Raw genomic sequence first — 25,930 nt, 5'->3', positions numbered from 1 at the left:
GGAAGGGGAAATGAGGAAACTGTTGAAGTCCACATTGATGCCCTGGGGTTGAAGTGTTCCGAGGCGGGAGATGAGGCGTTCTTCCTCCAGGCGTCGGGTGGTGAGGGAGCGGTGGTGAAGGAGTACCAGGACCTCCATGCCCTCGGCAGAGTGGGAGGGGGAGTTGAAATGTTGGGCCACAGAGCAGTTTTGTTGATTGGTGCGGGTGTCCCAGAGGGATGCCACTGAGTGTGAAGAAGGATCTTGCAGGTGATGGTGTCCCATATATCTGCTGCCTTGTCCTTTTAGATGGATGTTGTTATGGATTTGGAACGTGCTGTCTAAGAGCCTGTCTAAAGATCTTGGGTGAATTTCAGATGAGGCTAATGAGATTGTGTTGGGAGGGCATCTACACCGCATTTAAGAAATTTAACAAGAATTGCATCTGCTACAGAGGCTGTGGTGTTTTTCAGCTGTCAACAGTGAATACACATTTATAGCTCAATTCTTTCTGTATTTTCTCTTTTCCTTCAGAAGTATAAAACTTCTTATTTCACTTCGTCTTCCCTGTTCTCCACTATATCAGGCTTTGAGCTTCAGGTGCTGCTTCAAATAACTGCTTTACCTTTTCACTGTTACAGTTTTCAGCCTTGCTGAATAGAATTTGGCATTCCTTAATTTTTTTGTTACTTAATACAGACTTTCCAGAAAACTTTGGATGGTGACTAGGCGCAAACCACCAACAGAATCCATATTCCAACATTGTTAAATCATTGACTCATCTCAATCAATGATTACTGTGTGCAAATCACAAATTTAATTCAAAACCTCAATGGCTAGATCCATAAGTTAATTCCATCTTACAACCAAGGATACAGCTTGTCAAAACAAGCAAACAGAAATTGCTTACAAGATTTTAGTGAACACTGTAGCTTGGCATTTCAAAATAATGGGATTTTATGACACATCTGATAGATAAATTAGAGAATAAAATTGTAAATAACAGAAGCCATGCTTCATCTTTTAAAAATTTATATCCTTTGTTATTTTGGCCAAAGGGTGAAAGCAGGTGTTAAATGGGCGCTGTGATAATAAGACTAGCCTATTTGAAAATCTCTGAAATCTGCACACAGTTTTGGTCCTAATTGCTGGTTACCATAATTTGCCTGGAGGTGCTAAACTAGATATCTGCAGATTTCGCACTCACGTGATGATTAGGCACAGTTTTGTGCAGCTGGATCAAAAGACTACAGGTCCACCATCAAAAAAACCAATTTCATTAAAAGCAAAGGCAGAAGTGAGATCAGTACTGATTGTAGTAAACCTTTGGAGAGATGGATGGAGCACCACCTTTGCTAGGTACACTAGGGAGAACATGGTCACCAAGAAAACTCTTAACACCATAGAAAGCCTGTCTATCACAGCAGAGAAGAATATTGAACCCACAGGGGAGGAGCTAAACGAAGTACTAACTCACTCACTGATAATGAATAAAGCCCAGATGTGGATGCATCTAAACCTTTAAGTGCAGGAAACTGGCATTTGTCTACGGAAGGAGGGGAGAGTTCCCTGGCATGTGTGCGACACAAACATTGAGACTCTGTGCAAGAGCAACTACAATGATTGCACCATCTATTGAGACATCTACCTCCTCAACATAGTGAGAAGAATATTTGCTTGTGTTGACTGTCAGGCAGCAGATCCTGGCTGAATGCATTTACTTCAAATTAGAGTAGATCTGCTTTTCTCTCATGAAATCTAAGTCAAAATAAGAACCAATGTTCTCTGTAGTGAGCAATTAAGTTAGTGTTTTCTTTGCTTGTGGCAGCCTAACTGACACTTATTGGATCTCTCAATTTGGTTTGAGGCAGTCTATATTAAAGCTAAGCCACAGTTGCCTCTGTCCCCAATCGATCTGCCTACTTCTGTCCTCACATGTAAATAGGTGCACATACATGCATACATTCAAACAAACGTATAGTCTCAACAAAAAAAACCTCTACTTTCTCAGCCCATCCACATAACAATACAGAAAACTGGTATGTTTCAAATAGCAATTATTTTACCTTCAACACAACTCTTTGATTTTTCAACTCATGAATAATTTATTTTCCGAAGGGAAATTTTACAAAGTTCTCTCTCAAACATGCTGATTCTGTTAAGGAGCTCTGATGTATGTAATCTGTTTTTAATTTGCTTTATTCCGGGAACTGCAGGCTAAATTTTAAATATTCTATTGACATAAATGTAGAAGTCCTGACTCCATTGCAAGTTCAGAAATGGATCATTGCTTGTTTTAAGGTTTATATTTCCATCTTTGACCTTATAAGCCTCTATCAGCTTTTAACTAATTAATTCCAAACTTATTTGAAGTGTATTCATTTGAGATGTTCCCTGATTTCTTAACCAGGTACTACTATTTATGTACAGTTAATAAAATTAATTCCTAAATTAAAGGTTATATTTTAAGACCTGAGTTATGGACCAGATATTTTTATGAGTACTAACAGTCAGTTTAATTGAGAAATTAGTCTCTGACCAAGCCTTCAAGCATTCTAACCCTTTATCAAGGTGGTGTTTTGCACTAAATGCAGATAAGCTGATGTTTAGGCTGAATATTCCTCTGACAACTATAGACTTGCAGTCACCAAAAGTCACTGCTAGCATGTATGAATATAACCTGCATGGCAGTAGATCTACTGAGATGTGATTCTACAAGCTCATTAGCATCTTTAGACAGAAAAAAGAAACTGTAGTTGTAATTGTTTTGAATTTAGACCCTTTGTGTTTGGTTTTCAGCCTTCATAACATATGATTGTGAACATTGACAATACAATCCTAAACATTGCTTAAAAATTCAGTTTATTACACATGGAATTAGACTGATTTATTTATCGTAAAAATGTGGCACTGACCATTGGTAAAGGTTTGTTTCAGTGGCCTTGCCCTTGCAATGAATTTTGGTTGCATTTTTCACAGTTTTGTTTTCTCTATTATTGTTGAAGTCTTGATTTTTTCTTTTGCGACAAAACTTCTGAGAAAATATTTTAAATCAACATGCCCCGTTGGGTAATCTTTTTGACTTTAGAGCTGAAAGGCCAACATTTTAAATTTTTAGAATTATTGTATTTGTAAATAGGGGGCTAAGTCTGGATACTGTAAATTTTCTCAAATGATTTTGAAACAGATGTTCAAATCGCAGTATAAAATTTAATATATTTTTGCAATGGAAATGCGTTTCTGAAATTTTTTTTAATTTTCTAACTTGGAATGTGTCCGGTCTAACAAAGGCACAGTACTATATTAAACATTGCTCTCCCTAAGACTTTAGAATGCATTAAACCTTAAATAACAAAAAAGAAGTGAATATGTTATCCGTATTCAGCCAGTGATTGACTGCAAGATATCTTGCATGTACTTAACAGAAAGATGGGACATTTTTATGATGTATGAGAATTTATCATGTGAGACGTTAATTTCGATAAATCGTAAAATATTTGCTGAAAACTTGGCACAGCTCAGAAACAAAAATTGAGAAACTAAAGAACACAAACTGAACCTCTGTTGCCCTCTGGGGGCAATGTGGCGCAATAGCATTTCCTACAACAAAATGTAGCAACAGATATATTTTACCTTCATAACCAGGGAATCATTGTTACTTTATAACAGAAACATGTTTTCAAATTAGCTTCAAACATATTTTATGTGCACAAAATAAAATTAGAGAGCAAAAAAAACCGGTGATTACCTGGTAGTTGCAGCATCAATACATGTTCTTAATTTTTTTTGCTGGTGTGTTGGATAAATTTTGCACAGAAAATGTTTTAAGTGCACACAAAAATTGATATTTAAAAATCTGTATTTTGGAAAATGAAAGAATGGCGAGATGGTGATGAAAGCAGTTTATTTTTTCAGCTAGGAAAGCTAGAGGTGATGGCCTAGTAATGATATCTTTGGACTGTTAATCCAGAGTCCCAGGAATGTTTTGAGGATCCAGGTTCGGATCCTGCTATAGCAGATGGTAGAATTTAAACTCCAAAAAAATCTGGAATTAAGAGTCCAATGACGACCATAAATCCATTGTCTATTGTCAGGAAAATTCCATCTGGTTCACTAATATCCTTTCAAAAAGGAACCTGCCACCTGATCTGGCCTACATGTGACTCCTGACCTACTGCCCTCTAGGGAAGTTAGAGACTGGCAATAAATGTTGGCCTAATCAGCAACACCCTGAATAATTTTTTTAAAAAGATCGAAGGTCGAGTTTTTCTCCTTTTGCAACACTCTGGGATGCTAGCCCAGCACAGAATTAAAAATGCTTGAAAATATATTTGTCACTAAGTTCTTGACTAAGGATGAATAAACAACTTAAAGGACTAGAAATATTATGCATTGGATCTCTATGATGTGTGCTGTACCAAACTTGCCAAACAGAGCAGGTTCGCAGCTGCAAATGATGCTCAATACTTTCATTACTTAATGGAAAGACAAAACTAAACTCTTTAAGTCATTGAAAAAAAAAGTGAACCTAGGTCTGCAGCGGTGGGCACATTGTGCAGTTAGTGACATGGGTATTTATGATATACAGGAAATCCCCACCCTTTACCTCAGAAGACAACATTGCTGTTGTTGTCAGGAAATACTGCTCAGAACTCTTTGTAAGAAAGTTGCCACTTTAGAATAACCTGAATGGAAAGGTACCAAATTGTAGTTTTTTAAAAAATTCCTATTAATATTGCAGGGTAAAATGTTGTTTGTTGATTTTTTTTAAATGATGTTATCTTAGAGGGGTTAGGAAATTAAATTTTATCTTTTATGAAGTGTAATATAGCACCAGAACACACTTTTCCCCCCCTCCAAAAAGTACACGAGACTCAATATTTTATGTACAGAAAATGTATGATGATTCTAGATTAGTGAAACCTTTCTCCTTCAAAACTGCTGACTAGAAAGCAGTAATTTCTTTAGAGGAATAGAATATATTTAAAACTCCGACTTTCTATTTGTTTCAAATTTTCTGCCTTCATTATTTCCATAATTTTGAAAATTTTTAGTTCAACTAGAAACTAAGTTCTAGGGTACCTAATTTTTAAAGAAGAGATTCCTACTTTCGTGCATTCTTCCCTACCTTATTTTACATGTCAATTCTGTATATGGTTTTTGATTAATCATCACTTGCTATCATTACTAGCTGCATTGAGTTCTCAGTAATGGGAGCATTTTCAACCATGTTCTTTGGTCATGAGTTATGAAGCGTTCAAGTTATGATCATACCAGGCAGTGCAATCAACAAAAGTTCTTCCCCTCATATTATTGAATAGAATACAATAGAAAGCCCTTTATTATCACGTGTACTCAGTTGTAGAAGTACAATGAAAAGCTTTTACAATGTCTGCTTTACGGCACCATCTTGGATATAAAAGAGGAATAAGAAGTAGTTGTATTATTTCATAGAGTTTAAAGAAATAAGTTAGAAGTAAGACATTGTTAAAGACCTGACTATACAGCCAGGTTAAAAGAAAATTCCAAATAAATATTACATTGTAGCAGCTCAGTGCAGGGCCTCTGCACATGGTCTGACCAGTCCAACAGCCGTACCCGCTCCGTTCCTAGCTTTCAGTCTGCTCTGTAATGGCACTCAGCTGCTCTCAGGTAGGTTCTGGGAATGCTTCCCCCATGCCGATCTTTCCCATGACTCTCGACCTGATAAGATTCACATCCAACAGCATTAATGGCAGATATAATCCGCAGTAACCCTTAAACTCTCTTTAAACTCCCACATCTGACAAGAAGTACATATCACTGCAAAGGCCATTTTTGCTCCTTCACAATCTACAGACCCAGAAAATAACACTGTCTTATTCCTCTATAAACACTGCCCCACGTTAAATTAATAGCTATGGCTTATATTTTAAGTTTAATCAACAGACTTATCTCCAAAAACATATAACCAAGAAAGAATCCATTGTACCCACGACTGCAGCCTTTCTTTTGGACAGACCTAAAACAACAATTAACTCAGGTACAGACAGGATAGATCGAGTGAATCCTTTAGAATATAAAGAAAGTAGGAGTATACATAAGAGGGAAATCAGGAGGGCAAAACGGCAACATGAGATAGCTTGGCAAATAGAATTAAGGAGAATCGAAAGGAGTTTTACAAATATATTAAGGACAAAAGGGTAACTAGGGAGAGAATAGGGCCCCTCAAAGATCAGCAAGGCAGCCTTTGTGTGGAGCCACAAGAAAATGGGGGAGATACTAAATGAATATTTTGCATCAGTATTTACTGTGGAAAATGATATGGAAGATGTAGACTGTAGGGAAATAGATGGTGACATCTTGCAAAATGTCCAGGTTACATTTGGAGGATTAGATTAGATTAGATTACTTAGTGTGGAAACACGCCCTTCGGCCCAACAAGTCCACACTGACCCGTCGAAACACAACCCATCCATACCCCCACATCTACCCCTTACCTAACACTATGGGCAGTTTAGCATGGCCAATTCACCTGACCCGCACCATCTTTGGACTGTGGGAGGAAACCGGTGCACCCGGAGAAAACCCACGCAGACATGGGGAGAATGTGCAAACTCCACACAGTCAGTCGCCTGAGGCGGGAATTGAACTCTGGTCTCTGGCGCTGTGAGGCAGCAGTGCTGCTGGATGTCTTGAAACGGTTAAAGGTGGGTAAATCCCCAGGACCTGATCATGTATACCCGAGAACTCTAGGAAGCTAGAGAAGTGATTGTTGGGCCTCTTGCTGAGATATTTGTATCATCGATAGTCATAGGTGAGGTGCCAGAAGACTGGAGGTTGTCTCACGTGGTGCCATTGTTTAAGAAGGGTGGTAAAGACAAGCCAGGGAACTATAGACCGGTGAGCCTGACCTCGGTGGTGGGCAAGTTGTTGGAGGGAATCCTGAGGAACAGGATGTACATGTATTTGGAAAGGCAAGGACTGATTCGGGATAGTCAACATGGCTTTGTGCGTGGGAAATCATGTCTCACAAACTTGATTGAGGTTTTTGAAGAAGTAATAAAGAAGATTGATGAGGGCAGAGCAATAGATGTGATCTATATGGACTTCAGCAAGGCGTTCGACAAGGTTCCCCATAGGAGACTGATTAGCAAGTTTAGATCTCATGGAATACAGGGAGAACTAGCCATTTGGATACAGAACTGATTCAAAGGTAGAAGACAGAGGGTGGTGGTTGAGGGCTGTTTTTCAGACTGGAGGCCTGTGACCAGTGGAGTGCCACAAGAATCGGTGATGGGCCCTCTACTTTTTGTCATTTACATAAATGATTTGGATGCGAGCATAAGAGATGCAGTTAGTAAGTTTGCAGATGACACCAAAATTGGAAGTGTAGTGGACAGCCAAGAGGGTTACCTCTGATCACAACAGGATCTTGACCAGATGGGCCAATGGGCTGAGAAGTAGCAGATGGAGTTTAATTCAAATAAATGCAAGGTGCTGCACTTTGAGAAAGCAAATCTTAGCAGGATTTATACACTTAATGGTAAAGTCCTAGGAAGTGTTGCTGAACAGAGACCATGGAGTGCAGATTCATAGTTCCTTGAAAGTGGAGTCACAGGTAGATAGGATAGTGAAGAAGGTGTTTAGTATGCTTTCCTTTATTGGTCAGAGTTGGAAGGTCATGTTGCGGTTGTACAGGACATTGGTTAGGCCACTGTTGGAATATTGCGTGCAATTCTGGTCTCCTTCCTATCGGAAAGATGTTGTGAAACTTGAAAGGGTTCAGAAAAGATTTACAAGGATGTTGCCAGGGTTGGAGGATCTGAGCTACAGGGAGAGGCCGAACAGGCTGGGGCTGTTTTCCCTGGAACGTCAGAGGCTGAGGGGTGACCTTATAGAGGTTTACAAAATTATGAGGGGCATGGATAGGATAAATAGACAAAGTCTTTTCCCTGGGGTCGGGGCGTCCAAAACTAGAGGGCATAGGTTTAGGGTGAGAGGGGAAAGATATAAAAGAGACCTAAGGGGCAACCTTTTCACGCAGAGGGTGGTACGTGTATGGAATGAGCTGCCAGAGGACGTGGTGAAGGCTGGTACAATTGCAATATTGAAGAGGCATTTGGATGGGTATATGAATAGGAAGAGTTTGGAGGGATATGGGCCGGGTGCTGGCAGGTGGGACTAGATTGGGTTGGGATATCTGGTCGGCATGGACGGGTTGGACCGAAGGGTCTGTTTCCATGCTGTACATCTCTATGACTCACTACTCTAGGGGCTCGATGCCCACGCCTGCTGCTGCTCGGGGATTTGCCTCCAGGGCTAATGGGAGAGAAAAAGAGAAACAAAGGGGAGAAAAAACACAGGTGGAGCAGAGGAGCTCTGGCAGAAGTGTCCTACTCTGCCATCATCTGTATTTCTCCAGGTTTTTCAGGCAACTTTCCTTTAATACTGCTTAAAGTAAAATTCACCTACACGTCTTTGAATTTAAAAATTGCAATGAACAATTCCTTTCTTTTATACTATCTAATACCATAAACAATTAAAAAGCTCCTTATGCGATGATCTATACTGGTGACTGTCATTAAAAAAAGCCAGGTTAGTTTGGAGAAGTTTTCTTTGCCTTCAGTAAGAGGGAGAACGCTCTTTATGCTGTGAATAGACACGTCACATGTTGAAGAGGATTATATTTGAACTGTTAACAGCTAGTTTGAAAGGCGTTCAGTGCTTCCTTTAGAATTTAAAAGGTCAATATCTGAGAGTTGTACTCTCCTTGCTCTGCAGTTTTCAAATTCTGGGCCCACTAAGGCTAACGTTTGCCTGCTCATCCAACTAGTTGGATTGAGCAATGCCTTCAAGAAGCAAAATAAATTATTGAGAATAAGCAACTGACTATTTCTAAAAAGCTTTTATAACAAAATAAACTTTTTCTCAGATGAAAATGTAATAGCATCATCAATAATAAAGAATTTGAGATTTTCTTAATTTATTCCCTTGTAGATTATTTTGCAGAAGAAATATTTTCGCATTAAATATTGAAATGAGTGGGCTGCTTCTTTTTGCCATTCATGCTGAGGTTGATGCAGTTAGTTATTTCTCGCTCCATAAAAGTGTACAGGTGAGTCACATTACAGCAGGAATTAATATGGAGAAAAGTATGAGCCTAAACATGATTCCGTGAACCTGATGGTTTATGTCAGAGCAAGGAGTTGGATGTTTAAGCACCTATCAAAATCCTGTTGGATAATCTAAGACTTGTATTATAAGTTATTGTATGCTTTTGTCATAGATTAGGCAATGCAATGACTAGCTGTATACATTTGCTGAAATTAGACTCCTGGATTATCAAGGCCTATATTAAGAATATGTACAACCAGTCATTAGAAACAGTTTTCTCTTGTCTTAAAAAAATTGATCACAGTCTAGGAAACTTGTTTAGATGGATACTGAACTACATATGTCACTATTTGAATAATTTGAGTTGTTCACATGAAAAGTTCTATAGTGGTGTTCTAGTCATAGAGACATACAGCACGGAAACGGACCCTTTGGTCCAACTTGCCCATCCCAACTAGAAATTCTATCTCAATCTAGTCCCATTTGCCAGCATACGGCCCATATCCCTCTAAAGCCTTCCTATTTATATACCCATCCAGATGCCTTTTAAATGCTGTAATTGTACTAGCCTCCAGCACTTCCTTTGGCAGCCCATTCCATACACTCATCACCTTCTGCATGAAAAAAATTGCCCCTTGTGTCCCTTTTATATCTTTCCCCTCTCACCCTAAACTTATGCCCTTTGGTTCTGGACTTCCCCAGACCAAAGAAACAACCTTGTCTATTTTTCCTATCCATGCCCCTCATGATTTTATAAACCTCTGAAAGGTCACCCCTCAGCCATCTCCACTCCAGGTAAAACAGCCGCAGCCTATTCAGCCTCTCCCTATAACTCAAATCCTCCAACCCTGGAAACATCCTTGTAATTCTTTTCTGAACCCTTTCAAGTTTCAAAACATCCTTCTATTGGAAGGACAATTTGCATGCAATATTTCAAAAGTGGCCTAACCAATGTCCTGTACAGCCACAACATGACCTCCCAACTCCTGTACTCAATGCTCTGACCAAGAAAGGAAAGCATACCAATGGAGCTTTGAACCTGCACTCCAAGATCTCTTTGTTCAGCAACACTCCCTAGGACCTTAACTTTAAGTATAAAAGCCCTGCTCTTTTTTGCTTTTCCAAAATGTAGCACCTCACATTTACATAAATTAAACTGCATCTGTCCCTCTCAGCTCATTGGCCCATCTGATCAAGATCCAATTGTAATCTGAGGTAACCTTCTTCACTGTCTACTACACATCCAATTTTGGTGTCATCTGCAAATTTAGTAACTATACCTCCTATGTTCACATCCAAATCATTTTTATATATATGACAAAAAGCAATGGACTCAGCACCTGATCCTTGTGGCACACCACTGGTCACAGGCCTCCAGTCTGAAAAACAGCCCTCAACCACCACCCTCTGTCTTCTACCTTTGAACCAGTTCTGTATCCAAATGGCTAGTTCTACCTGTATTCCATGAGATCTAAGCTTGCTAATCAGTCTCCTATGGGGAACCTTGTCGAATGCCTTACTGAAGTCCATATAGATCACATCTATTGCTCTGCTCTCATCAATTTTCTTTATTACTTCTTCAAAAACCTCAATCAAGTTTGTGAGACATGATTTCCCACACACAAAGCCATGTTGACTATCCCTAATCAGTCCTTGCCTTTCCAAATACATGTACACCCTGACCCTCAGATTTCCCTCCAACAACTTGCCCACCACCGACGTCAGGCTCGCTGGTCTATAGTTCTCTGACTTGTCCTTACCATATTTCTTAAATAGTAGCACAATGTTAGCCAACCTCCTGTCTTCTAGCACCTCACCTGTAACTGTCCATGAGATACTTATCTCAGCAAGAGGCCCAGCAGTTATCTGCTCATCTCTGATTTCAAGGAAGTGATTTCTATACACAACACATCACACAAGAACATACAGTAAGCTTGGTTTTCTGATTATCAGCAAACTTCGTCTGTCAGTAAATGAATATTGCAATATGTTTCTCACACACTTAACTGCCTGAGCTTGTGATGCACTTGCACCCACGTAGCTAGTGTTAAGAAAAAACTTAATTTATTTAACACTTTTCACATTCTTGGAATGCACAAAGTGTTTCATAGTGAAATTCAAGGCAAATTCAGCAATCAATTCGATACACCAACTTTCCACAAAAGACAAAATGTCGCAATTTTAAAAAGTGCTTAATTGAGGAATTAATCTTGACTAGCACACATGTGAACTCCAAATGGCAAAAGACTCAATGTCAATGAATTGCCTGTTACATCTCATAGTTCAGCCCAGATAACTACCTGCCTTCACTCTGATGTCATACATTTGACTTTATGTGAAGGTCGTACATTCAAGCTTTATCTGGGGGCAAAAACCTATAACTTATTTATTGAAAAATTAGCCAGTTAAGAAAAAAAACTCAAATTATTTTTCCTTCACCCTTAGTCAATCAGACAAATTCCAGGAGTTTACAGTAAACTATATGGAATAAGTGTGCTTAGCTCAGCTTAGCTCAATTGGACGTAATTAGAAAAGGTCTGAATGATGTATGTAATTGCAACGTCCATGAGGTGTATGGGCTTTATGGTCATTTCTCACTCTTGTCTACCATGAGGGCAAAAAGAAATTTAACATGTCCTCTGAGGGACAGTATTGTAAGAGGACATAACTATGTCAACACTACAACAGTGTCAGTCTACAATGTATGCTTACATCAATCTACACTATGTGCCATTGGAGAAGACATTGGCCTACATGTGACTCCAGACCCACAACAATGTGATTGACTCTTAATTGACCTCTCGGGAACTGGGGAGGGCAATAAATGCTGCCTAGCCAGTGTTGCCCTTCTCCTTTAAATGAATTTTTAAAAATGCCTTGAGAAAGGGGTTTTTATTTTGGGTTCCTCTGTGGACTTGAGCTTTTAATGGTATGGGCGCTTTAGATTCAGTAATTGAGAAGTCTTGCATTGTGGCAAGTGTTCCCTTTTCAGTGAGATGTTAAATACAATGCATTGTTGTTAGAGATTTTTTCCAACTAGTCAGATAGGTAAGTCTGGAATTGGAAGCATTCTCATGAGGGATGATTGGACTTGAAATGTTAACTCTATTTTGTCTGTACAGATGTTATTAGACCTACTCTGTCTCACCAGCATTCTATTTTTGTATTAACAACCAGCTTATAATGCTTTATTATTTAACATACATAGCACTGAATACTTTATTAAAGGGTGAAAAATAATTTTGAAGATTTTTTTAAAAAAAAGGTAAAATTACGTATGGTTAAGGAAGGCGTATGGTAGATGCCAGTGTATTTCTAACCTTTATTGAACCTTGTTTTTGAAATTGAGGGGAGGATAAATAGGAACAGGTAGTTTCCTTTTAAAAACACAAATGAAATCCGAACGGTGCATACCTTGCACGTAGATTGAATCTTGGTATTAGAGCAGCTGTGTATTCCTGATGAAGGGCTTTTGCCCGAAACGTCGATTTTCCTGCTCCTCGGATGCTGCCTGAACTGCTGTGCTTTTCCAGCACCATTCTATTCTAGACTCTGGTATCCAGCATCTGCAGTCATTGTTTTTACCCATTAGAGCAGCTGAGGCCTTGAGCAGTGTTCTCACTTGTCCTCTTGTACTTGGGTTGAGATAACCTAAAGATGCTTTACAAACATCTAAAAATTACTGAAAAAAATTCAAGCTTCCAAATTGATCTAGATAGGTATTTGTAACATACCTTCATTCAATTCTGCAGTTGTAAAGTTATATTTTTTGGAAAATTAATTTTTGATTATACAAGCTGAAACATAACTGAAATTGACATGTTATTTTGTATTAAGCTGATTTCTGGCATAGATTATTTATGAAATGGCACCTTTTGGGAAAAAAAATTAGCCATGAGTTGGTTCAGTTTCGAACTAGGCTAAATTACACTTAGTGTGTATGCAGATTGTGCTAGTTTAATTGTTCTATTTATTATGCAATGTGATATGATATGTTTAGGGGTATACCACAACCCCTTTCAAATTTTTAACTTCATTAAATAGTAAGTTTGGAATATCTGGTTATCAAAAAAGGATAAGTAAGCACTTGTATATAAAATAAGTTATTTAAGGTGAGCCATAAAAATATTCTCACCCAAATTCATCATTTTCCCTTCAGTATTAATTGAAATATTGAAGTTAAAATGTTGTTTTGCATCCTCTTAACAATTGAATTTTAGTTTAAAAATTCTCATTGGGATGTATTTTAATAAAAATGCTACTAAGAATAAACAGTGCAGCTCCTATCATTACCTATAGAATAGTAATTGGTTTTTGGGAAGCTAGAATGTTTGGTAATGATGAAGTTACCTTATTTACATGAGATTTATTTGTCATAAGCACTGTTGGATTTATTATTAATTTTCTGCTTTGGCTCTTTGCATGATGAGTGTAACAATTCTGTTTTTGTATTCAATCAAATTAGTCTTTTCTTCTGGTCTTTCATTCTGTCTCAAATTAGCTTTCAGTCTTGTAATAAGCTTTATGCATGTTATGATAACTTAAAATAGGAAACACCATTCAAGCCATACCAAACAAGCAGATATTATTTGTTAATTTAAAAGCCAGATCAGAAATATCCTTTTCTACTTGACTGGAGAGCTGATTTAGTTTGACTATCTTCTTGTTTTTCATCAGGTGAGAATTAATACACTCTGAGTATTAAATATTCAGTGATGTTAACTGAACCTTGATCAATCGAGAAGCTATGATTGTTGTTGCATTGTAAATGCCAAATAGCTTCTGCGGTGTAGTATGTAATAATCATTCATGTATTAGTACCTTATGGGCCAGCAGTAATTATTTTCTTTTGTGTTTCTTCAGTAAGCGCCATGTCACTTTTAAATTAGTAGGTAAATTTAAAAAAAAAATTCTGAAGCTAGTTTATTATTTATTTAAATCATTCCACTAAAGCATTTAGCATGGACAAACTTGATCAACAACATAATTTTTTTTTATTTTAAAACTTTGTTTTTCAGCCTCAAATTAGCTGACAGGTGATCTTTAAGTAAATGACCTGTTAATCACATGTTAACAGGTGATCTTTAAGTAAATGACATACATTGTAAATTAAATCTCACTATTAACTTAGTGCAGTCCATTTCCACTGTAAATGACTGGCTCCCTGTATCAAGTGGCTGTGCAGAATTTAGTATAGCAATATAAATATTGTTGAAAATTATTTGTGGTGTTTAAATGCAATTTAATAACATTAAGAATAGTAATACAATCCTTTCTCATAAAGAAATGTTGAGCTGCATAACCTGATGGGAGCAAACAGCCAAAATTATGAACTAGTGAAATTTACTCACTTATCACTGCAAACACATTTTGTCAGAAGTGTCAATATGTTTTTATACTGAGAGCATCAAATGGAAACATTTTGTACGGAGTACTTAAAATATTTGCAGGTTTGGAGTATCTTATTTGATGTAGAGGTTTGTTCTTCTTGGGTCATTACAATTCACATTTTGATGATGAATCCATTGGGTGAAAAGACATTAGGCAGATTTCTAATTGTGAGCAGCAGTTATGATTTTGCAGCAGTTATGATTTTGTAAATTAATGAAATAAATAAATATTCTGGATAAAATAAGTCTCTTCTGCCATGTGATATTTCATCGGCTTGCCTTAGCCTCTTGACTACTGATTACCATTTGTTAATGAGCTTATTATACAATGATTGTTCCTCAGCCACCATCTGATGGATTAAGCAGACCTCGTAATAGAGAAGTGGTGAAATGAGTAATTAAAGCAGCAGGGTGTTTGTATGCTGCAGCATGCATCCTTTTTAGGAGACATTGATTATTATTTTCCTTTATAGCTTGGAGGTGTTTTATCATGTTTTAATGATCTGAAACTCATTGGGTGATCAGTTTCTATACAGTCTGGATTATTTACCAACAGCCAGTGCCTTCTGGAGACGAAGAGCAAATGTATTGTCTTGAGCCTTGTTTGGGGTGGAAGCACTGCCATATAGTCGAGACTGGGGAGGAGATCCAGTTCTACCTAACAAGCAAAAGAGACCTCCTGTTGTGCGGAAGTTTTGCTATAAACAGCTTTTAAAAGACAGGATCATATTGCAGGTTTCACTGGATTGGGGTGTCGCTGATGGGAATAAGAATTAAGCTGTTAGTTCAAGAACAGATTGCATTCTGAGATGCTCTAAGCCCATTTCTATTGCCCATAGCTATTAATTTAGTTAAAATTAGAAGGTCATTTTAAGACTTGTGTAACACAATATATCAAACATTCTAAATGTACAGAAATGTTTCCAAAACAATCTGCTCTTTTAAGATATCAGCATTTTTTTTTCTTACTAAACTATCTGTCATAAATGGGATGGTTGGTCAGCAGAGAATGCACGTATAAGAACGATGTGGCTGTAGCCAGGCTGAGATACAGAATCTTTTACTAACCACCACCTTGTCAGTGATGCAACAGGTAAGATTCACTAGTTCATTGTCCCATTCCTCAATGTGTGAAATTGATTGAGTGGGATCGAAGTTCATTTTTCTTTGAACTTCCACCCAGACTTATACCAACATAGGAGAAAGTGCTGCTGCTGTTTTAATTACTCATTTCACTTCTTCTCTATGACAAGGTCTGCCAAATCATCCGCCGACATTTCCGCCACCTCCAAAAAGACCTCCCCACCCCTTTCCGCCTTCCACAAAGACCCGTTCCCTCCGTGACTACCTGGTCAGGTCCACGCCCCCCTACAACCCACCCTCCCATCCTGGCACTTTCCCCTACCACCGCAGCAACTGTAAAACCTGTGCCCACACCTCCTCCCTCACCTCTATCCAAGGCCCTAAAGGAGCCTTCCACATCCATCAGAGTTTTACCTGCACATCCACTAATATCATTTATTGTATCCGTTGCTCCCGATGCGGTCTCCTCTACATTGGGGAGACTGGACGCCTCCTTGCAGAGTGCTTTAGGGAACATCTCTGGGACACCCGCACCAATCAACCACACTGCCCCGTGGCCCAACATTTCAACTCCCCGTCCCACTCTGTTGAGGACATGGAGGTCCTGGGCCTCCTTCACCGCCGCTCCCTCACCACCAGACGCCTGAAGGAAGAACGCCTCATCTTCCGCCTCGGAACACTTCAACCCCAGGACATCAATGTGGACTTCAACAGTTCCTCATTTCCCCTTCCCCCACCTCACCCTAGTTCCAAACTTCCAGCTCAGCACTGTCCCCATGACTTGTCCGGACTTGTCCTACCTGCCTATCTTCTTTTCCACCTATCCACTCCACCCTCTCCTCCTTGACCTATCACCTTCATCCCCTCCCCCACTCACCCATTGTACTCTATGCTACTTTCTCCCCACTCCCACCCCCACCCTCCTCTAGCTTATCTCTCCACGCTTCAGGCTCACTGCCTTTATTCCGGATTAAGGGCTTTTGCCCGAAATATCGATTTTGCTGCACTTTGGATACTGCCTGAACTGCTGTGCTCTTCCAGCACCACTAATCCTTAATCCATCCTATGACAAGCCAAACAAAGACACGGATGAGAATTCCTGGAAGCATGGCATTCCAACCGGAACTCTATCAACAAACACATCGAGTTAGACCCCATCTACCACCCCCTGAGAAAAAGAACAGGAAGTGACTTCACAGGATATGACATCACCAACCCAAAGAAACCCAAACCTATAAATAGAAAGCAGGAAGTATCAGCAGCGCTTCGCCTGAGGCCCACTGAAGCTGTTACCCAGTAGGGTGACAAAATGCCTGGAAATGAACCTCTCAGCTCAGCGAGCAAACCTACATCCAAAACCTCAACCTGAGCTACAGATCTTCTCAAAACTCTACAGGAGAAAATATATGTAGGAGAAAGAAGATCAGTCCATAAGTAGAATCATAACATTGTAAATTAGTTAGGTAAGGCTGCCAATAAACCACTGACTGCAATCATGTTCTTTGGTAGCCTCTGCCTTGGCAAAGCAATCATTTCCAGTGGAGAGAAAAGCAAAATGTAAAATGCGTCTGGTGTTTTAGCCATTCAGAAATCACTCAAAAGATGGCTTAACGTGAAACCACGTTGACTTTGCTGTATTTTACCATACACTCCCAAATATTCTGAAATCTCATCCTTCACAATGAACTCCAAAATCTTACCTACAACTAAGGTTAGGCTAATCGGCCTGTGGTTTTCCATCTTTTGCCTTGCTCCCTTTTTAAACAGGGGTGTCACATTAGAAATTTTCCAGTCCTCTGGGACGCTCCCTGAATCTAGTAATTCCTGAAATATGATCACTAACACCTCCACTATCTCTTCAGCTGTGTCCTTTAGAACTCTGGGATGTAGTCCATCTGGTCCAGGTGATTTATCCACCTTCAAACCTTTCAGTTTTTCTAGCACATACTCCTTGTTGATATATTGGTATTGATGGCAGCCCAGAAAAGGTTCAATAGGTTGATTCTGGCTATGGAGAGATTTTCTTGTGAGAAAACATTTTGAGTCAACCTTATCGAAAAATACCGGAGGTTGACAGTGGATTCAGAGGATGTTTTACCTTTTTGGAGGTGCTAGGACCAGAGGGCATAATCTCTAAAAATAAAGAGTTACCCATTTAAACAAAGATGAGGAGGAATTTCCTTTCTCAGGATAGTGAGTCTGTGGAATTATGTATAGCACAGAGCTATCAAGCGCAATCATTAAAACTATTCAAGGCTGAGATTCACAGAATTTTAATCAGAAAGGGAATCCCAGGTCTGGGGAAAGTGCAAAAAAGTGTCACTGAGGATTGATCAGGCGTGATCTCAATGAAGGCAGAGCAGCGGCCGTGTTCCATCGAATGGCTTACTTCTGATCATCTAGTTTAACACATTTAAGGAAAACGTTGTGCCATTGTTGGCAGCTTGATTTACAAATGCCCATCTGTAATTATTTTGCAGAATATATATTACCTTAATTTTTGGTGTTCATAACTAGGGTAAGTGTCTTTTAAACCCTGCCATGTCAAATTCCCAAATCTTCTGTATATTTGTGCCTTTATGGACTCAGTCTATGCCCCTTCTTATCATCACACTCCTGATTTTGCTTGGGAACCTTGTAAACAGTCTCCTCCCCTTCCTGTTAATATGTCATTGTCATCTCTCATTACTTCCTCCTTGTGAACTTTGTCAGGCCTAATTGTTATGCCAATTCATCATTACTCCTTTGCCATTCTCCTCTCCGAAGCTGGTCAAGTCTCAAATGTCCTGTTGTGATGAAAGGTGTGAGATTTACACATATTTATATACTTACATAGATTAATATATTTATTATTTTGAGATTTGGAATTCAAAATAGTGGCATAAGTTGGTTACATGTGTGAAAGTTTTTTTTTGCAAGAATAATTGAATTGCTTTCATGTTCCTGCAGAGAAACTGTTGTGAGTCAGTTAAGTAACCAAGAGATGGAATGTACTTTGTCTGGATTTGAATCCCTATGAATTGATGGTGTGGGGAAATAAGTTGAAAATTTTGTTATATTATTTTTTTAAGATTATTTCTTCTTTTGTATAATAAACTTCTGGTGTTAAAGAAACTATGCAATTACATGCAATGCTGTTTCAGACATCTACCACCACGTTAACTCCAAAAAAGTCAATCAAGCCAGATTTCATTCTGGGATCTGACTTGTCCACTCACACCATTAAGTGGGATCATTATCTGACTGATGCACCTGTGGTTGCCATCTGTATCTCTCGAAGCATTCTCCATAATGCCCATCTGGCAGCAGTCTCTATTTTCTTATGAACTGCAAACCAAATGGCCCATTTCCTCTGTCTCGCTGACCTTTCCACACATCTTCCCTTCACATTTCACCAAGTCTTCACTGCTGTCTTAGACTATCTATTGAGTAACAATCAATTAGTTCTTCAGTTTTCTGTCAATTAATTAAATTTGGCTGATGAGTGGCAATACTGTCCATGTATCTCCTAGTGTTTCTGACTCTAAAACTGTTGCAATGGAGGTTGTGACCCTTATCATTGAATTGCAGCTTCATCTGGTCTCTCTGATAGTGTCTTTTCCTTCAAACATCTTGCATCATTCCACCCCGTTTCATTTCTTTAAAATCTTTTCTCTTTTTCACGCTCCCAAAACCCCAGGCGCATCTCCAATATGTTTTGACTTTTCTTCCACCAACTTCCCCTCATGATCATCTTCTCACCTTCATTGATTTCAGTCGCCATTGCAACTTACCTTATTACCTCCTAATTTTACAGTTTTCTCTGTTAACTCTCCCATGCATCTGTACAAACACCTTAATTACAGATACAGTTGCTCCAGTCACACACACCACCTTCAAACGTATGTCTAGGCGCACTCCTGGGAAAAAAAAGGGCTTTTCCCAAGTCACTTGCAAGCTTCTAACTGTCTAGCTTTTCGTCCTTTTTTTTGTTATCCACAAACATTTGCTTTATTCCATCTGCAATGCCTGTGTGCAGAACAAAATTCTTACTCCCTCCCACTTTGTTGTAGCCCTAACATGACCCTACCTCTTTGCACTGCTGTGTTCACAAGACACAGGTAAAATACATCTGCTATAAAGCTGACTTGACCATGCACCTCTTGATCTGACTGGATCACATCAAACACTCTGGGGCTGTGCTGTCTTCAGCAGAATCCATTCAATATTTCAGGTCTGTCCTAAATAAAAAGACAGACCCTGGCTTCCTCTCTCCATTGGAAACTGTCCCCCTCAATCACATGCCCCTTCGCTTCAGAATCAAATACAAGCAGTGCACTTACTCTATGTCACTAAAATTGAGACCATCTATTTAAATGGCTCTGCTGCATGTCCCTTTGCCATATCCACCAAGCCAAACATCAAGCTCCTGTCTCATTTTTTCCTCGTGTCACTTGCAACCTCTAAGATTTAACTTGACTAAAACACATTTACTCTGATCACCCATTTTCCTCATTGAGCTAATTCCTGTTTGCCTTCCTTTAATTTGGAAGTCATGCTTTTAGTAAATCTATTTTTTATAAGTCCTTCTTCATCCCATCTCTGCAATTTTCACTGACCTTATGTACTAGTCTGAAATTCTGTTCCTCCGACTCTGTCATACACTTTATTCCTCAACCTTTGGCCCATCATTGATGACAGACCCATCTTATGCATGGATGCTATTATTTATAATGCCCTCCCTAAACTCTTCTCTATTTAAAAACGTTGTCAAAACTTAAATCTTTGGCGAATCTTATGATTGTCTCCCTGCTACCTTAGCTGAAAATGTGTTGCTGGAAAAGCGCAGCAGGTCAGGCAGCATCCAAGGAACAGGAAATTTGACATTTTGGGCATAAGCTCTTCTTCAGGAATGATTCCTGATGAAGGGCTTATGCCCAAAACGTTGAATTTCCTGTTCCTTGGATGCTACCTGACCTGCTGCGCTTTTCCAGCAATACATTTTCAGCTCTGATACTCCAGCATCTGCAGACCTCACTTTCTCCTCCCTGCTACCTTAATTTTGTTTTTTAAATTGACAATTGTGGGAACAGAATCTGTACCTCCTGTGTGCAGCAAGGATGTTCGTATGTGGTGGCCCTTTTTTGCACTGGTATTATTTTACAAGTATAAGTTGTGAAACCACTCCACTAAACGTGAATTAGTGGTTGAGTCTGTAAATGCTTCCTGCCCAAATTCTGGCTGAGTATGAATATAATCTTGAGAATTATATTGTTTCAATGCTGTCAGAGTGTTTCTGTCGATTGTCACTGTTTTGAAATAGTTCTAAGTATTTTCTTATATTTAGGCTGAAGATCCTATATGGGAAAGAATTGTTTTATTTCATATGTGTGAAATATTAAAATTGAATCATCATATATAAACATAGCTAAGTGATTTTGTCAGCAGTTCACAACTGAAGCAGTTGCCAACAGGCTTGTGCCTCAGACTTCAATGCTGTTTGACTGCACATCGAGGAGAAAGTGAGGAGTACAGATGCTGGAGATCAGAGTCGAAAAGTGTGGTGCTGGAAAAGCACAGCAGGTCAGGCAGCAGCCAAACAGCAGGAGAGTCGATGGTTTGAGCATAAGCTCTTCATTAGCAATGAGGGGATGGCCCAAGGGTCTGAGAGATACATGGAAAGGAGTTAGGCTGAGGGGAAGGTAGTTGGGAATGCGATAGATGAAGGTGGGTGAAGGTGAGAGGTCAGAGAGGAGGGTGAGGCGGATAGATGGGAAGGAAGATGGACAGGTAGGATAGATCAAGCGGGCTGTGCTGAGTTGGAAGGTTGGATCTGGGATAAAGTGGGGGGAGGAGAACTGAGGAAACTGGTGAAATTGACATTGATCCCATGTGGTTGGAGGTGTCAAGGTGGCAGATGAGGCATTCTTACTCCAGGCGTTGGATGGCTAGAGTTTGGTGGTGGAGGTGGCCCAGGTCCTTGGTGGAGTGGGAGGCGAAGTTAGTGTTCCGCCACAGGGTGGTGGGGTAATTTAGTGCGTGTGTTCCTCTGAAACATTCCGCAAGTTGGTGTCCTGTCTCCCCGATACAGAGGAGATCACATCGAGAGCAATGGACACTGTAGATGATGTGTTTGGAGGTGCAGGAGAATCTGTCGGATGTGGAAGGCTCCTTTGGGGCCTTGGACAAAGGTGAGGGGTAGGTGAGGTCACAGGTTTTGTACTTCTTGCGGTGGCAAGGAAAGGTGCCGGGAGTGGAGGGTGGGTTGGTGGGGGGGGACATGGACCTAGCAAAGGAGTCGCGGAGGGAATGGTCTCTGCGGAAAATAGCTAGGGGTGGGGAGGGAAGTACATCCCTGGTGTGGGGTCTGCTTGTAGGCAATTGAAATGGTGGAGGTAATGCATGGTATCCAGAGAAAGGTGAGGACGAGGGGAGTTCTTCCTGTTGTGATTGGAGGGGTGGGGTTCAAGGGTAGCGGTGTGGGAAGTGGTGAAGATGTGCCCCAGCCCACCCCCTCCCATTTACCTCTCAGCCCCCTTGGGCCACCCCCTCATTCCTGATGAAGAGCTTATTCTTGAAATGTCGACTTTCCTGCTCCTCGGATCTGCCTGACCAGCTGTGCTTTTCCAGCACCACACTTTTAGGCTACACATCTAGGCTAACCTCATTGTCTTACAATGTTTCGTCCTGAAGCAAGCTTTCTACCTCTTATTCTGTCTGTCACCAAAGCTGCTGGTTACCACATCCGGCTTAGTATTCACTTAATGTCCTCCCAAACTACTACTGCTGCTGAAACCATTACTGTGCCCTAATTAACCTTGAAGAACTAAAATGCATTCTTGTCAGCCTTTATCCTTTACATAGTAAGATTCTTTGTATAAATTCCTGTGCATTTATTATTCCCTGAAGTCCCGCATAGTCATTTTCATCTACTTTTATTGGGTCCTGTGTCCCAGTGAGTCAACTTCAAGATCTTTGTTTTCAAATCTCTCTGCTTTGTCTCAGTTGTACAATCTTTTCCAGCCACCCTAAAATGGTCAATATTCTGCAAAAAAACATTTTAAAAAACTTGTTCTTTGTGCCATTGTCTTTGAAATTCTTTTACTTAATACTTGGTGTTTACCGCTTTCCCCTTGTGAACACACTTCTTTGAATTTTGCATCAGAAGTAATAAATTATTTTTTAGATGTACAAATCCAGTGCATTTTTTTTCATGCATCCAGCACTATAAGTGAGGATCAGAGGAAGTGCAGTTAGTATAAAGTCAGTCAGGTAACCGAATTTCCAGTAGTTTTCCCAAATTTCCAAGGTTCCTGGATGATCAGGTAGGTACAAACTTTCAGTTTGGTACTGCATTTTTAAAAAAAATTCACTTTCATATTTTGTAAGATTATCCTTGTAGCAGACTGAATGAATGATCTATTTAATGGCATATCCCGTTCCCTCTTGGTGAAAGAAATAGATATTAAGTTTTAAATTATAAAGGGAAAAAATGTTCCCTTCGTTGTAAATAATACACTTGCAGCTGGTTGATATTTTTAAACTGTCAACGCCATGCAGGAAATTAGTTCTTGTCAAGTCGTAACCTTGCATGTGAAATAAATTCCATATTTCACACGTTTGAATTAATATGTAAATTGTGTACTTTTATAGCCCATGTATATTAAATATTGTATTTTAAATTAGGAATTTGTGGATTTTTATTAAAATTGACACCTATAAGAAAGCAATGACTTGTCTGGTGTTGTAGTTGGAGTTCCATTTTGGTAAATAATATCAGGTACAGGTGAGATGTAAATTTAAAGAAAGGGAAATTTATATCAAGAGCTACTTATAAAAACTTTCATTGTTTTAAATTGAATCGAAAGGTCTGTAATTGACAGTAAATGACACTAGGGGACAATAGAATTGAAGAATATTGTTTTTCATCATTATCCCAGTGTCAGAACTTTATCCTGACTGAATTGAATTTCCTTCTGTTCGTAATACTGGTTGAAAATTACTGTAAAATAAAGCCTTAATGGTTGCTAATTCTTGCTTTCCTTCATTTCAGTGAAAATGAGAAACTAGCAGTAAATCTTGCAAAGACTTCCAGACAATGATGATTTTTTGGTATCTCCAAGTAGCCATTCTCACGCAAAAGTCTATCCAATGAGTGTGGAACATAGCTATGGTTGTACACTCCTGCTTGAGCTTTGTTTTAATTGGATGAATTTTGCAAACTCTTTAAGAAAAATGCCTTGATCACACAAATAACTTCACGTTGTTCAATACTCCTCTGGTATGGTCACCAAAAGGAGGTGACCAACAAAAGAAACTTGAGGAAACTGGCAAAAACATCAGCCTGCTCTGTTTGTTACTCCTCCATTTATTTCAATGTCAGAGGTCCAGAATAGATTGTCTTATTCAGGTAAATTTGGATGAATTTGGGAGAAGTGTAGGAAGGAAAGAAGCAATAAGAACACTGTTAGTAAATGACATGGAAACTACATGATTTGTTAGCATTCTTTATTAATCAGACAGCAATTAATTTGCTGGATTTTAAATTAGATTAACATACAGTGTATAATCTTGGTAATTGGTTTACAGTCTTGTTGCATCTTCAGGCAAACGAATTATCAGATTACTGAAAAAATCTAATTAAAAGCTTCTTGTTAAACAAGTGACAAAACATTGATAATAGCTAATTTAAGGCTTAAAATCTGCTGTTGGCATATACACAGTATTAACTAGGTCATTAAAAGTTTTATAATATTGTCTTTCCAAGTATGAAAATTGAATCAGGTGGGTAATTCAATGTTAGTGCATGTATTTGCACAAAGAAGACACTAGAACAAATATGTGAAAGGAATGGTTGATTGTGGATGTACGTTACATAATTATTGTTAATTCAAAGTTGTTTTCGCATGAAACATCATTTGAATTATTCAGTAGTTCAAGGACCACAAGTTGATTAAATAATGCAGGAGGTTTTTTTTTGTTACACTGTCCAAATTTGAGCTAATGGATAATTCAAAATATGTAAATTCTGTATTTATGAGCTTTGACTTGTTACTTTTTAACTGACCACATAAATTGACTTAATGCATTTCCCAACAAAATGAAATTACCCTAAAATATAAGAAATAATGTGAATTTTATTTTAATGTTAAAATGAATTTGTATGCTTTCATTTATTTAACCATTCAAAGATGTAATGGAATTTTTAAGAGGTAAGTTAATGTGGACCTTGGGGGATGTTGCAGATATGTACTCAACGGCTCTCCTTAGGACTAAGTGTGTCACCAAAGTGACAAAGAATTGGTTCAAACAGTTGCCAGGGAAGAGGATTGGAGTTATTTTCTGGGGAACAATGTTTCTGTTGAGTATTCAAAACAGTGTAGGCATTCAGGTTGCTGATGCTGTGGAGATAGCTATTATCAGCAACCTGTTTTCTGATAATTTATTTTCTGATGATGTCTCTGGAGGCAGCTTGTAGGTGAGAAATCGTAGGGGACAAGAATAAATCCTTAGGAAACACCTGAGATAATGGTATAGGATCAAAAAGAGAATCTATTGTAGGTGACACTCTTGAGTATGGCTTATGATTAGCTTAGATGAGAACGAGGCATGCATCAATCCACACTGCTGGATGATGTTGAAGAGACTTTGCAGAATGATGCTGTAGTCAACTGTCAATGTCTGCGAGCAGATGGAGGACGATGAGGAGGCTTGTTTACCTTTTTTACAGTTACACAGAATGTCATTTGCACCTATGAGATTCAATTCTGTACCATGGCATGAGCAACACTAGAAGGATTGATTGGAGGAACTCAATCGTTGAGTTCCAAGAGAGATGCATTTGGATTTTGCAGATGCTCAAAGACTTTGAAGAAGAAATGAAGTTTGAAGTGGGGCAGTAGTATGTAGGAACAGTAGGCTCAAATATTAATTTGGAGGTGAGGGGTGGTTATGACATGTTTTTAAAATGGGGGAATAGTACCTGAAGGAAGAGACAACAATTGACTATGTCAGGTAACTTGGGAGCCAGGCATGGAAGTTGGGTGGTCAGTAGTTTGGACAGAATAGACTGTCAGATGCAGGAGTTGGATTCCAGTTGCACAATGAACTTGGAGAGGGCATAGATAAAGATGTGAAGGTCTTACGCCTTAGAAAAATTTAACCCACTGGGCTAGTAGAGTATCAATTGATTGAATGATCTTAATCTTAGTGACAACAGAATCCACAAGTTCCTTGAATTCCTTGATGTAAGAGTCAAGGAGATAGAAGAGGAGTTTAAGACTATGGTTTAGAGATTTTCTTTGTGAGTAGTTTTGGCTAACAAGCAGTACCTGATGGTGATCCAGATGGTGGAGAACTAAACTAGTTGTCAATCATACTTATCCAAATACCCATTCTTCACG

The 25,930-nt window shown here is 39.1% G+C and overlaps 1 protein-coding gene across 1 annotated transcript in view; it reads left to right on the top strand.

The window, feature by feature from the left end:
* cmc1 (C-x(9)-C motif containing 1) overlaps nt 1-25,930 on the top strand; it is a 77,321-nt gene that overhangs the window by 31,266 nt on the left and 20,125 nt on the right. The gene's annotated exons all lie outside the window — the stretch shown is intronic.

This window comes from Hemiscyllium ocellatum, chromosome 5, assembly GCF_020745735.1.
Source record: "Hemiscyllium ocellatum isolate sHemOce1 chromosome 5, sHemOce1.pat.X.cur, whole genome shotgun sequence".
Lineage (NCBI taxonomy): Eukaryota > Metazoa > Chordata > Chondrichthyes > Orectolobiformes > Hemiscylliidae > Hemiscyllium > Hemiscyllium ocellatum.
This window is presented reverse-complemented; position numbering and strand designations above follow the sequence as displayed.